Here is a 13,271-nt window from a genome sequence, read left to right on the forward strand (position 1 = left end):
CTGAGCAGGGAGGACTTCCTTTTCTAGTGAGAGAACTGCAAGCAAGTAGGTCAAGCTATAACCCACAGGCCTGCACGGTAGTCCTGGATGTTCTACTGCAAATATCCCTTTCCCTACGATGATCACTGAAGACATTGCTAAGCCCCATCTTAGTTTCAGGGCTTAAAATAAAATATTCAGCTGCCTCAATCATGCTTGCAAGAACTGGGTAAAAATTATAATTAAAATGCAGTGCAAACGCAGCATTTTAAAATTACACAGACTTAAAAAATAATGCACAGTTCAGGCTTGACACTACAATCTTTTAAGGTAAAAACTGTGGAATATAATGAATTATTATTAGATGAATAGTCAAATAAACAGTATCTTAGTATATGAAATATGTACTACAGTGTCCAAAGTGTCACTGTTCATTTAGCCAAGGTGAACTGAACACTGCAAAGCTGCATAAATAGAAAACGTCACGTACTACAGTAGTTTCTGAAAGGTACTAGGGGTGTGGTAAAATCACACAGACTAGCTACAAACCATACTGTGTTGGTTAGCTCAGGCTGCTGTAATAGAATACCATAGGCTGGGTGGCTTAAACAACAGATATTTATTTATCACAGTTCTGGAGACTGGAAGTCCAAGATCAAGGTGGCAGTAGATTCCATTGCTGGTGATGGTTCTCTTACTTGTTTATGGAGGACTACCTTCTGGCTCTGTCCTCATATGGCAGAGAGAGAGAGAGAGAGCGAGAGAGCGAGAGAGAGAGAGAGAGCACTCTGACCTCTCTTCTTCTTCTTCTTTTTTTTTTTTTTTTTGAGACGGAGTCTCGCTCTGTCGCCCAGGCTGGAGTGCAGTGGCGCAATCTCGGCTCACTGCAAGCTCCATCTCCCGGGTTCATGCCATTCTCCTGCCTCAGCCTCTCGAGTAGCTGGGACTATAGGTGCCTGCCACCACGCCCAGCTGATTTTTTCTATTTTTCAGTAGAGACAGGGTTTCACCGTGTTAACCAGGATGGTCTCGATCTCCTGACCTCGTGATCCTCCCGCCTCGGCCTCCCAAGGTGCTAGGATTACAGGCGTGAGCCACCGTGCCAGGCCTCTTCTTCATTTTATAAGGGGCCACCGACCTCATCACGGGGGCCACTGACCTCATCTAAACCTAAAACCTAATTTACCTCCCAAAGGTCTCACTTCCAAATACCATCCTAAGGGAAGTAGGACTTCAACATATGAATTTGGGGGGACACAAACATTCAGTCCATAACACACACACTGAAAAGTAAACAGGTGCTGAATTATTTTCTAGCAGCTATTGGGAAGCAGAAGAGTGAGATGGGCAAGATACAAAGCCATTCATCATTTCCTTGAAAGGCTAAGAAGGAGGGATTCATGCAAGTACAACAAGGGCAGTATAGAGTCAAAAAGCAACACTGGAAAAGGGAGAGAAAAGAGCAAAACAAAGTTAGGCTGGAGTGGGTTTTTTAGTTTAGTTTAGTTTAGTTTTGTTTTGTTTGTGCATTAAGAAGCATAGCAGGCTTCAACATGACTTGCTGGCTAAAAGTTCTAACATGAAGAGTCTTTTCAAGCAGATACCCCACAGAATTCCTCTTATACATCAAATGGAGTATCAGAATCCTTTGGTCATAACCTTAATATCAGACAATTATATGTGGATATTTGTAAAGATACATTTTCAACAATTCAATTAAATACAATGGACCAAAATCTGATAGATTCCAGAAAGTTTTGCCTTTCCCTTTTCATCAAATCTTACGTACCTGAAATTATCTTGCATAGGGCTGTTCACTTACACTCAGACTTTAAGCTCCTTTAAAGGCACCTGTGCTCTAAGAGAAAAGATTTCAATGAAAGGTATGCTAAGACTCGGGCTCTGCCACTTATTTAGGCCTGTGAGTAAGGGCAAGCCACCAACCTGTTTATGCTCTGATTGGCTTATCTGTATAATGAAGTTACTAATACCTACCACAGGAGATTGTAAGAATTTCTAAAATTCAATGAATTTGAACTATTTTATAAATGCTGGAGTTGCACTGGGGTTCACATCTGGAATCCCAGCACTTTGAGATGCTGAGGCAGGAGGATAGCTTCAGGAGAGGAGTTCAAGACCAGTCTGGTCAACATAATGAGATCCTATCTCTAAAAAGAAATTGAAAAAATTAGACGGATGGTGGCACACACCTCTAGTCCCCACCACTCAGGAGGCTTGAGGTGGGGGGATTGCTTGATTCCAGAAGTTCAAGGCTGTTGTGAACTATGAATCACAACACTGCACTCCAGCCCGGGCAACAGAGTAACACCCTGTCTCTAAAAAAATTGAAATTAACTTTAAAAAATATATAGCCCTGGGCTATTCCATGAAAATGCTCCTGGAATTGGTGATCTTCTAAACCAGGGGTCCCCAAATCCCACGGCGCAGACTGTTATGAGTCCATGGCCTGTTAGGAACTAGGCCACACAGGAGGAGGTGAGCAGCAGGCAAGCTGGCATTGCTACCTGAGCTCCGCCCCCTGTCAGATCAGCGGTGGCATTAGATTCCCATAGGAGCACAAGCCCTACTGTGAACTGTACATGCGAGAGATCTAGATTGTATGCTTCTTATGAGAATCTAACTAATCCCTGATGATCTGAGGTGGAACAGTTTCATCCTGAAACCTTTCCCAACCTCCATCCGTGGAAAAATTGTCTTCCATGAAACCGGTCCCTGGTGCCAAAAAGGTTGGGGACCGCTGCTTTAAACTATTTCCATTCTCTTATGCAGAAGTGATATGCATAGCAAATTTTTCCATCAGAACAAGTTTTGATTAAACTTGACAGCTTGAGGAGAATGCAGGGAGCATTAAGAAGGAGGATGTTTAAAGGAGGAAATGGGGGAAAATGGCCCATTGTGAAAACAAATTTCTGTATCTCATAACTATGTATTGGTAAAGTATGCTTCACTTGTAAACCTGAAGGAAACAAGTTAGTGAATAGAGATCATTTAATACATGTTCTCTATACTATGACTATTTGTTTTATTGCAGTTTTTAAGATGAGATCTCAGTGGGATGGATTAGACTTGACATTTTTTTCTGGGGATGAGCTCTTGTGATCGCTAGAGAAGAAAGGGAGTAGAGAAAATCCAGCCTTGGTTGAAGCGGAGAGGGGTCAGGATGCCACAGGTGGAGAAGAGGATACAGCTCCCATTAGAGGAACATTTTGAAGTGTGTGGCTACCCATCTTGTAAACCTGTAAAAGATTTCTCTAGCTCAGAACTATGTATTGGTAAAGTATGCTTTGACTATATCAGGGGAAATCTTTAGGTTGTTTTTATTTCTACTTACCATGAACTCAATCTAGGCTTAATTTTAGCTCTATCTTTTGGAAATCCTAAAAAATAAAATTGTTCAGTGTAAGTTTGTATTCTCTCCTCCTCCCGCAGAACCAGAAAACATGACTGATCTTTATTTTTATTTTTATTTTTTATTTTTCAGATGGATTTTTGCTCTTGTTGCTCAGAGTGGAGTGCAATGGCGCAATCTTGGCTCACTGCAACCTCCAACTCACGGATTCAAGGGATTCTCCTCTCTCAGCCTCCCATCTTGCTTCTATTATAATTTGTATTCAGTTAATCATACTGAGATTGGCTTGAAATCATTTGTTTACTTATTACTATTTTTAAATATATTAGTTTATTATTTTTAAACATACTCATTGAATTAGTAATGAGTAGAAGCCTTCCTTGGCCTGGGATACAATTACTCAAGTCACTTTAAGTCATGATAAAAGTTGTACAAATCTCAGTACTCATGGAGTTGCTCATTTTCTGTTTGTTTTGGGGAATTTAAGCTACAGAGCTAGGTTCTTCTTACATATCATCCAGGGCCAGAGGGCATTCATCTCCTTACCTTTCTTTCAGTTGGGATGTTTGACTGGAATAATAGAGGTTGAAATTACTACAGTATCTACAACACATATAATATATATCATAGGAAAGAGAAGAGGTGGAACATGAAGAAGTAATGAAGAAAGAATAAATTTCAGGAATTTTAGGAGTTTTCAGAATAACTACACATGCTATTGGATAAGTGATACGAAATACCATTTCTATCCACCAAAGGAAGCTGATTTAATAGCAATTGCTATGCATATTAGCATCCTAATTAAGACTTTAATTTATTATCACAAGCATTTACTAGGAATCCTTGTGGCACAATCCAAGGCACTTCAAGAGAGTGGAACACAGCTCCTCAAAATAGGCATGTTGGTAGTTGAAAATGTATGCCAGTGGAAACCATTCATGATCAATTACATCATAGATAGATAGGTACTGGGGAATTAAGTTAAAGGGCATAATTTTTTAATTAGCCTAAACTTTCTTTGAATGAACTTGTACCAAGATTTAATAGTAAGAAAGATCTGAAATTTCTATCCTTATTAGAAAGCAGCAGGCTGCTGCATGACTTGGGGAATTCCTAGCCACAAAATGTGGAATGCTGTTTTTTGGAAGTATCAACAGTTGATTTCAAGCAAAGTGAAGATAAAATATTAGGGTAGAATGAGCATTTGTCTCCATTCGGATGCCAAGTATTTAAGACTGTAACAAGAAATTGAAAACAGGAATTTAAGAAGGAGAAAAGTTTTTATCATTTGAAACTTGAAACCAAGGAATTTAATACTAGTGATGACCAATTTATGCACAGAAGGGATTTTTAAAGCCTGGAAAGATAAGCACAGAGAAGCATTGCATCTCATGGCACAGATACAATAGAAGACAGGGGATCCAGTGAAGGCCAAGGCAAAGATGGTCATGGCCTCTACATGAAAGTACATCAATTCTTGAGTGGTGGGGTAGGAAAGAGGCAGGGATTTGGCAGAGCAATACTGTGTGGAATAGGCTGGCTTTTGAGATGACTGATTCTCTCTGGTAAGTGGAGAGTTACCTACCTACGTGTTATCTTCTAGGATGTGGAAACAGACTCTAGTGTATGGACTTGGAAAAGTGTCAAATTGATATCATTGACTTAGTATCTTAACTTAAAAATTACATGTAGAGAAAGCCTTACAAAAAAGCGTCCTTTATTGTACTTGTTTATATGCTATATACCCTGCTAATCTCTTTGATTTTTAAGATTCTCCATGAGATATATGATGACAAACATACAATGTGAATCTTTTCTGTAGGATGATACAATTGTAATATATCTGTCAAATTGGAACAAATATACAACAATCAGCAGCAATCACCTTGGGAAACAGAGGTCAAGGTTGGGGTGAGAGAACTTTTAATCCTTTGGTAATAGATTTTTTATTATAAATATAATTAAAAACTAATTTAGGAAACAAAATTATTTCATGTTATTATTTCAGTTTTGATGCAATATACAAACATGTATAATTTCCCAAGATATCTATTTGTAGTATATCACAATACTGAGAATTATTTCTGAGTAGTATATTAATGAAATTTTTAATTCTTTCTTCTTTCTTCTCTCTTTCTTCTCTTTCTTTCTTTCCTTCTTTCCTTCTTTCTTTCTTTCTTTCTTTTCAAGGTCTTGCTATGTTGGTTAGGCTGGACTTGAACCCCTGGGCTCAAACAATCCTCCCACTTCAGCCACCTGAGTAGCTGGGAATATGAGTACGTGCCACTACACCTAACCACAATTTCTTTTCTAAGCAAATTGCTGTATTTTCCAAATTCTTTAAAATAACTGTTTAATATTTTTATAATCGGAGAAAAGAAAATTTACAATTAAGTTATAAAAGAAGGTTCTTTTGTTATTTGTTCTAATTAACAACCATTTTTAAAAACCCCATTAATTATTAGAATGTATCACATCTTTGAATTTATTTTGATCCATACCAATGGAAAGAATATTCTGATTTTAGATCAATGGTGAAATATTTTATGAAATAAAAGACGGATTTAAATCATCTTTCTTAATGTTTTTATACAGCTGAAAGTTATCGTAAATAGAGATGCCTTTGATTCTGGGTTTTAAATATTCCACACCCACTTTCTTTTTAGACCTTAAATCTCACTCAAGTTATTCTGCATAAACACAGTTAGAATCTATATGCCAGATTTCATTACAGCTTCAAAGAAAGAAATGTAAACATAGTGTAAATTCAAGGACATCAGAGAGATTTTCTTCCACTGCTTGTATAAATATTAAGAGACATGATTTGGTTTCATTCTGTAACAGATTTAGTATCTTTACATTCATTTTTCTTATAAATAAATAAAGTTTGCATAATCAAATAAATTTAACAGTATCATACACAAAAACCAAACAAATATTTGACATTACATTAATATAACAAGTTGATCCTCACTGATTTTAACCAAGCCCCTTGCTTTCTTTCGTAACTTTATCCAATCTTGCTGAGAAAGAATCATTGGAATTGAGAACTTTTTCCAAATGTGTCCCCTTTTGATCTGATTGGAAAGAAGAGAGCAAGACTGACTGAAGTCTTTGAGAACGTTTCCAAGAGCCCAAATTCTCATCATCAAAGGTGTGGTGGGGAACTCTTCTTTGCTTCATCACTGCACAATTAGGGAGGATTTAATCCGCAGATCATGACATAATAACTCCCTGAGCACATTTTCAATGCACCCAGTTGGGTCAGTAAACTCTCCCAAGACTTTGCTCCATGGACCAGCATTTGTACCCTGTTTGCGATCATGTCTGCACATTCTCTTAAAGGGTAGGACAGCTCATGCCCTTCTGAGAAAAACAAAACTTCACATGTGAACAGCCATGCATCAGTTCCACTGCTCTTAGAAGCAATTGCTCAAGTCTATCCTGCCTTCCATCTCCAATGTGAACTTGGGTCTGTTATTGACCCAAGCTTTTGCTGAAGAACTTGGGCTGAAGAAAGTTTGAGCAGGTCTTTTGACTGATTCTTTTGTCACCTTTAAAGGAAAGCCTTTAAAAATAAAGGAAAGGAATTCTTTCTGTTTCACTCTGCTCTAGTAGTATCAGCCTTCTCCATGCACACAATGTACACACTCATATCTTTGACCACGTACTGGGTCTTCCAGCCGCTGGAATGCTCTTCCTCTAAGTATCTGTGGGGCTATATACTTCCCTTCCCTTCTGTCTTTGATCATAGATTAGCCTATGCTGGCCTTCCTATGTAAAGCAGCAACTGTCTCCACTCCTGATCTCCCTATCCTTCACTTATTTCTTTCTCCATCTCATTTATCATCTCTTTCCTTTCACTGGAATTTAACTCCATGAACTGGGCATTTGGTCCATTTTGTTCTTTGGTGAATCTTAAGTGCCTGGGGCATAGTAGGTACCCAGCAAATATTTGTTAAATGAATGAGAGATTCAGTGAATGAATAAATAAATTCAATGGCCCATCAGAGAACAGAATAATTCAGCTCTTACATAGAAACAAAATGTATTTTCATGGACATGAAAAATGTTGTAAATCATGTGATTTTCTTTTGCCTCCCTTAAAATTTTTCAGCAGTATCTAACGATATAAAAAGTGTTGGGATATTTCAGTGGAATGATTGAAACAACATATCTGTACCTATCTACCTGTGTTGGCATAGTAAAGCATAGCAGATAAGGGAGTTTTAGTTCTAGGTGTGAATCCATCTCTACTACTCACTAGTCATTACTTTTGGGTGGAAGTTACTTAGTTTCTCATAGGCTCCACCTCATCATTTCTAAAAGAGACTTTAATAAACTGCTATCTAAAGCACTTGGTGCCTGTCACATAGTAAGCTTTTGGTGGATGATAGTTATTATTATTATTTATTTATTTATTTATTTTTGCAAGACAGAGTCTCACTCTGTCGCCCAGGCTGGAGTTCAGTGTTGTGATCTCAGCTCACTGCAACCTCCGCCTCCCAGGTTCAAGCGATTCTCCTGCCTCAGCCTCCCGAGTAGCTGAGATTACAGGCTTGTGCCACCACACCCAGCTAATTTTTGTACTTTAATAGAGATAGGGTTTCACCATGTTGGCCAGACTGGTCTCAAACTCCTGATCTCAGGTGATCCACCTGCCTTGACCTCTCAAAATGCTGGGATTACAGGTGTGAGCCACCGTGTCCAGCCAATATAATATTATTTTGACTTCCGTACTATATTTATTCCCATAACCTCTAATCACATTTTAAAGGTGAAGAATAGATAAAAAAATATTAAATTAAAGATATCAAGGATTTATCATGGGGTATTAGAATAGAAGATGAGAGGACAATGAAATAGTAAAGGAAGCATGTTGACATTGCAAGCCCAAGCTGTTTCTATAATAAGAGGCTCACAAGAATCACAAATTTATAACTACAGCATTCCAAAATGGCATAATGCAAATATTTTCCACACAGTACAAAGAAGTTATGTATCACATTTGATAAATTCCTTGTTATGACATTGTTAGTGTCCAAAAGGTTATACCTCTGTATTTGGCAATATTATTGAGGAACTACAGGAAAACTAAAGATGTCACAAATTTACAAATGAGAAATAAGTATCTAGACTGCACATAAGTAACATTAGATAACTACATATTTCTGCACATCAACCTGTGATGGATGCTGTGATGTCACCTAGAGTCCCCTTTAGGACTGAAGTACTCATTCCCTTAGTGACTAGGAGCATTGCTGAGGGACAACCTCCCCTGTCAGCCACTTCCACAATTATCTCTGCTGAAGAGAGCCACCTTGCCCAAGGTCAGGTCGCCTTCCCAAGTGACCCACATCCAATGACTAATCTGCACGGGAGTTTAATATCCCAGCCAGTCCACCTCAACTCAGATCAGCTCTGAAGGGTCATTTGTCTTCCGAGTTTCCCTATGATAGGCAAGGGTGCCCATAGTGACTGTATCACATTTCCTCTTCCTCCTGTCTCCAGCCCTGCTTCCTTCCTTTCCCTTGCACAGGGGCTGTTCCCAGGGACACTCCACAGTAAACTTCCTGCATGGCAAACTCCATCTCAGAGCTGGCTTTCTGGGAACCTGAGACACTGCTCTTTCTTTTGAAATTGAAAATTTAAATTACAAATTCAAATAACTTGAGTAGAGAATGCCAAGCATCTGTGTTTTCGACTGAGTGACTGGGTGGTTTTTTACTTTTTAACTAAATAGGGTAGCAGAGTTATATCCACCTACTTGCTTTTTGTTTTTCTGAAAGTTAGAGAGACTTGCAAATCTCAAGAAAGAAAAATATCCTGTCAACTGCCTTGTCTTAAAGCATAGCACCTGACAATATCATCGGGGACTTTTGGGGTCTGTCATTTTAAAGTTAAATGAATTACTGCTGAAGTCAGTCTTACTCAACAGCAGGTCAATTCGCTGCATTACATCACAATATCCAAAAATCATAATTGGCCTTAGGTAACCGATATTCTTGTTAGAAAGATAGTTCTATAACATGCTATAATGAATGCATACACTGTTCAAGTTTAAATATACAGGTTAGGAAATACAGCAGCTAGAAGTATCTTTTAATATGGCTACAGTGTATTTTTAATATGGAAGAAATATAATGACCAGAATTCTTTAGTATTTATGAAGTTCTGCAAACAATTGCTCAGTTTAAAGGTTTTTTATGCATTCTACATATAGAAATCCCCTCTTCATTTAAAATAATTCAAGTTGCTAAAGATGTTATCAAAGATTGCATTTTTGACTGTTCATTTCTTAGGTTATGGCACTTGCTGCAGAGATAACTAAAATATATTGGATACGCAATTTAAAATATGTAAAGAAAAATTATTCAGTATTACATTCAATGATATGCTAGATATGTTTTTAAATGAGAAAAGATTTTAAAATGCTAGCATAAGAATTGAACGTTTCTTTGTAAATGCAAAGCCATAGTTTTACTTCATATGAAAAAAATGTCTTGCTGCTTTTATTATCTTCAGCCCACCATGGAATAAGACAATATTTATCAATTAGGCTGATCAAGTGCTTTTTCTTAAAAAAAAAAACAAACAAACACCCAACTTATAATTTATTTTGTTATGGTCAAATGGTATATTTTATAGATAGATCCTGATAAAGTAATAATTCTCAGATTAAAATCCAGACTTGTTTTTGCAATTTGGAACATTCTGAGAAGACTAGTTGCTACTTACTTCAAATTCTCTTACCTTTGTAGGTGGAATCAGATCTCAGTGATGAGATTCACATGAAAGAAACAGCTTAATCTTAACCTGTATCCTGTAAGTTTAAAATTAAACTATCGTTAACCATCAAAATATGGCACTCCTGTAGACAAACTCACATCTATAACTTCCCAAATAAGCAATATATGCCCAATGCAGTATTCTAGCTCTGCAAAACCGTGTTAAATTACACTGACCTCTCTTGTTTCACTGATAAATCAATAGCCTTAAGATGGTGACATTTAAAACCAGTTGAATTATCAAGATTGAAGTAGAGACTGTGGTTCTCTTGGTATCACCACATTATAGCAGCATGACTACTTTGGCATTATTTTAATTTTCTGAGTATATTTTCCCTATTCGGAAAATGAAAATTACTTTGCAGGGTGTCAGGAGAATAAAATGAAACTAGGCAGGTAATTCACCCAGTACGGTGGCTGGGATATAGAGGTCCTCAATAAATGTAACTGTTAAGTGCAGAAACAGAAGTGGAGGCTGGTGGAATTAAGTGAGCAGGAAGATGGTCAGCTGCAGAATCAAGGTCTGCTTTCTGGACCTGGTGCAGAGCTCCGTCTACTGTAGTGGACCTTCCTCTCCAGTGCAGGTTGGAAAGTGAGAGCAGCAGTACAGTGCTGAGGCTAGGCCTCCTACAACTCTGGTACAGCACCAAGCATTTGAATCGTTTTGATTATTCCACACCAACCTTTGGGCATTCTGTACTCACATGTGCTCTCACCCATTTGTGGTCAGCCAGGGCATGCCTGTGGAATTCCTTTTCCCGTAACAGTTGACTCATGGCAAAGCGCGCTTCATTTGTCAGGTTGCAGGAGAGAAAATTCCAATCATGCTCCAACTTGCAGGGTGGCCTCAGACCCTGGAGGTGAACTGCCCCTCAGAGCACACTGACTTTCGTCTACCCTCCCTTCAAGTCATCTCGCCACTTCCTACTCAACCTTCACATATAACACAAATGCTACCTTCTCTGTAGCCTTCACTGACCTGTGTCATCAGTGACAATTGAGAAAACTCCACCCGTGACCTCATGTGACACTGTACATACTGCATCTTTACTATATGACAATTCTAATGTAGTCTTCTGATTACTTGCTCGTGTAACTGTCAGCCTCTACAATAGTTTTTACATCAACCCCTTTAAAGATTGTTCTAAATCTTGGATTTTTCTCATAGTTAAAGCACACACACATCTTAGGAGGATTACAGACATCTTGAAGTAGTCGTTCACTTTTAGGAATCTGTGGATCCAATGTTAGGAACTCCCACTCAAGCCCTGTATATCATCATATGTGTTTTCTTTGCAAATCACAGCGACTGGAGCAGCACAGGCATTTGAAAAACAAATGAATAAATGAATGAACAAATGACAGTCTACCTAAAAGAATGACAAGATTTTTCCTAAAAATGAATGCAAAAGGATCTACAATTGCCCCAGAGAAAACTGGGTATTAGAGGGCCTCTGGAGAAACTGATCAACTCGTGGTGGCAATACATTCCAAAAAAGGCTTTATAGATTCATTGATCTGATCCGATTTTGATTCTCTTTCTAATGCTGCTGTGTAGTGAAGACAATGGATAGAGGGCAAAATTAGTTACACTCAGTTTCTGAAATACAAGCTATCACAATTTTTCACAGGGGCACAGGTTAAATGAGGGGAGATTATTTTCCCTTTTGGTCCTCTGTTTCTACTGCAGACTATTCAAAGGCAAATGGAGATTAATGTGTTTTGCGTTTTTGGAAAAATGGTGAAACTTCATCTACCAGTCTCTCCTTACAGATGTATCCCATCTGTTTCTGTTGCATGGGATTACAGCTATAGGCCTGGCATTGAAGGTGGTATGCACCTGGAGGGCTACCATCCTTCACATATAGGGGGCTGCAGTAAAAGGCTGGGGCATGGTGGGGCACAGGGAGCACTTTGTTCAGCTTCACAATAATGCCTAAAAGCTCTCAGAATGCGAGTAAACTCATTCTCCCTCATACCTGTCAGGAGAAGCTCTCAAACACTGAGAATTGAGGCTGGCCTCCAAATATCAGTATGAACAGCCCCTTAGAGAAGGGGCCTTTCAATCTATAAAAATCTCTATTTTGTCTTTTGTATGCCATAGCTTTAAGACACAGAAATTATTTCCTCTTCAGTGTTTCACAATATACCTATTTGAATAAGCCTCAATTTGCTTTAAAAAAAAATGAGAGAGAGAGAAAGATTATACAGAATTATTTTCCTTTGATGGTAAAGTCCACCTTCTCCCAGGGGCAACTGGCAAACTCTTATCCTCTGCTGCTTCTAGAGAAACGCCCAGTAATGAGAGCTGCTTTCCAGGCTCCTGTGATCAGCTAGAGGTCTCTAGTGGAAATCTAGGGCAATCACAGCTTTCGTCAGGTGTGGCTGCCTGGAAGGGCCCTGACAATAGTGCACATGGTTAAGAAGAACTGATAACAGCCACTTTCCAAACACATAAATATGTGGATTGACTAGAATTCCATTAGCTACATGTCTCCAACTTTAAGGATTCTTGGGAATTTCGAGATCTGGCTTTGAAAAGGGAACAAAAGATGCAATCAGTTTTTGCCTCTTTTTCCTTCTTGCCTGCTCAGAAACCGTCTCTAGTTAGAGAGGTTAGAATCCTGAGGAGCTCTGAGAATATTACAAATGTGAGACACATTCTGCCATAAAAATTAGGGGCGGTGTGAGACTATGTAAATTCTCACAAGCTTGTCAAAAGCGGTAGGTTTGTAAATATCCAAGCTCCATGACAGTAGCATAAGGATAAGAATCTTTTCTTATACACAAGATATCCAAGTGTTGCAGATTCTCCTTATCAGGCATTGCGGCATTTCAGTGTCTTTTTCTTTTTTTTTTTCAAATAAGGAATGACCACATGATTCTTTTAAGAAGGAAAAGACCAGCAAGAATAGAGAAACCCATTATTGGGTTTCATTTGTTTGTAGAGCCAACAATATCATTTCAGTAAAAAACAAAAAACAAAACACAACAAAAAAAGTGCTTCTAATACATAGTCAATAGGAGCCTTTAAACTTGCATGGATGTTTGGGAAGAAACTCTATTCTAATGAATAAGAATCTTCCTGCTTTTCATCCTTGAGGATAGAATGTGATTTACTGCAGTACCAAAAA

At 38.3% G+C, this 13,271-nt stretch overlaps 1 long non-coding RNA gene across 1 annotated transcript; it reads left to right on the forward strand.

Moving 5' to 3' along the window:
• The first annotated feature begins 498 nt into the window (after positions 1-498).
• On the forward strand, positions 499-10,206 carry LOC130541564 (uncharacterized). The gene is made up of 3 exons (XR_008955634.1): positions 499-5,260; positions 5,540-5,625; positions 10,111-10,206. It is a non-coding gene; the product is annotated as an uncharacterized LOC130541564 (long non-coding RNA).
• The last annotated feature ends 3,065 nt before the right edge of the window (positions 10,207-13,271 follow it).

This window comes from Pan paniscus, chromosome 4 (assembly GCF_029289425.2).
Source record: "Pan paniscus chromosome 4, NHGRI_mPanPan1-v2.0_pri, whole genome shotgun sequence".
Lineage (NCBI taxonomy): Eukaryota > Metazoa > Chordata > Mammalia > Primates > Hominidae > Pan > Pan paniscus.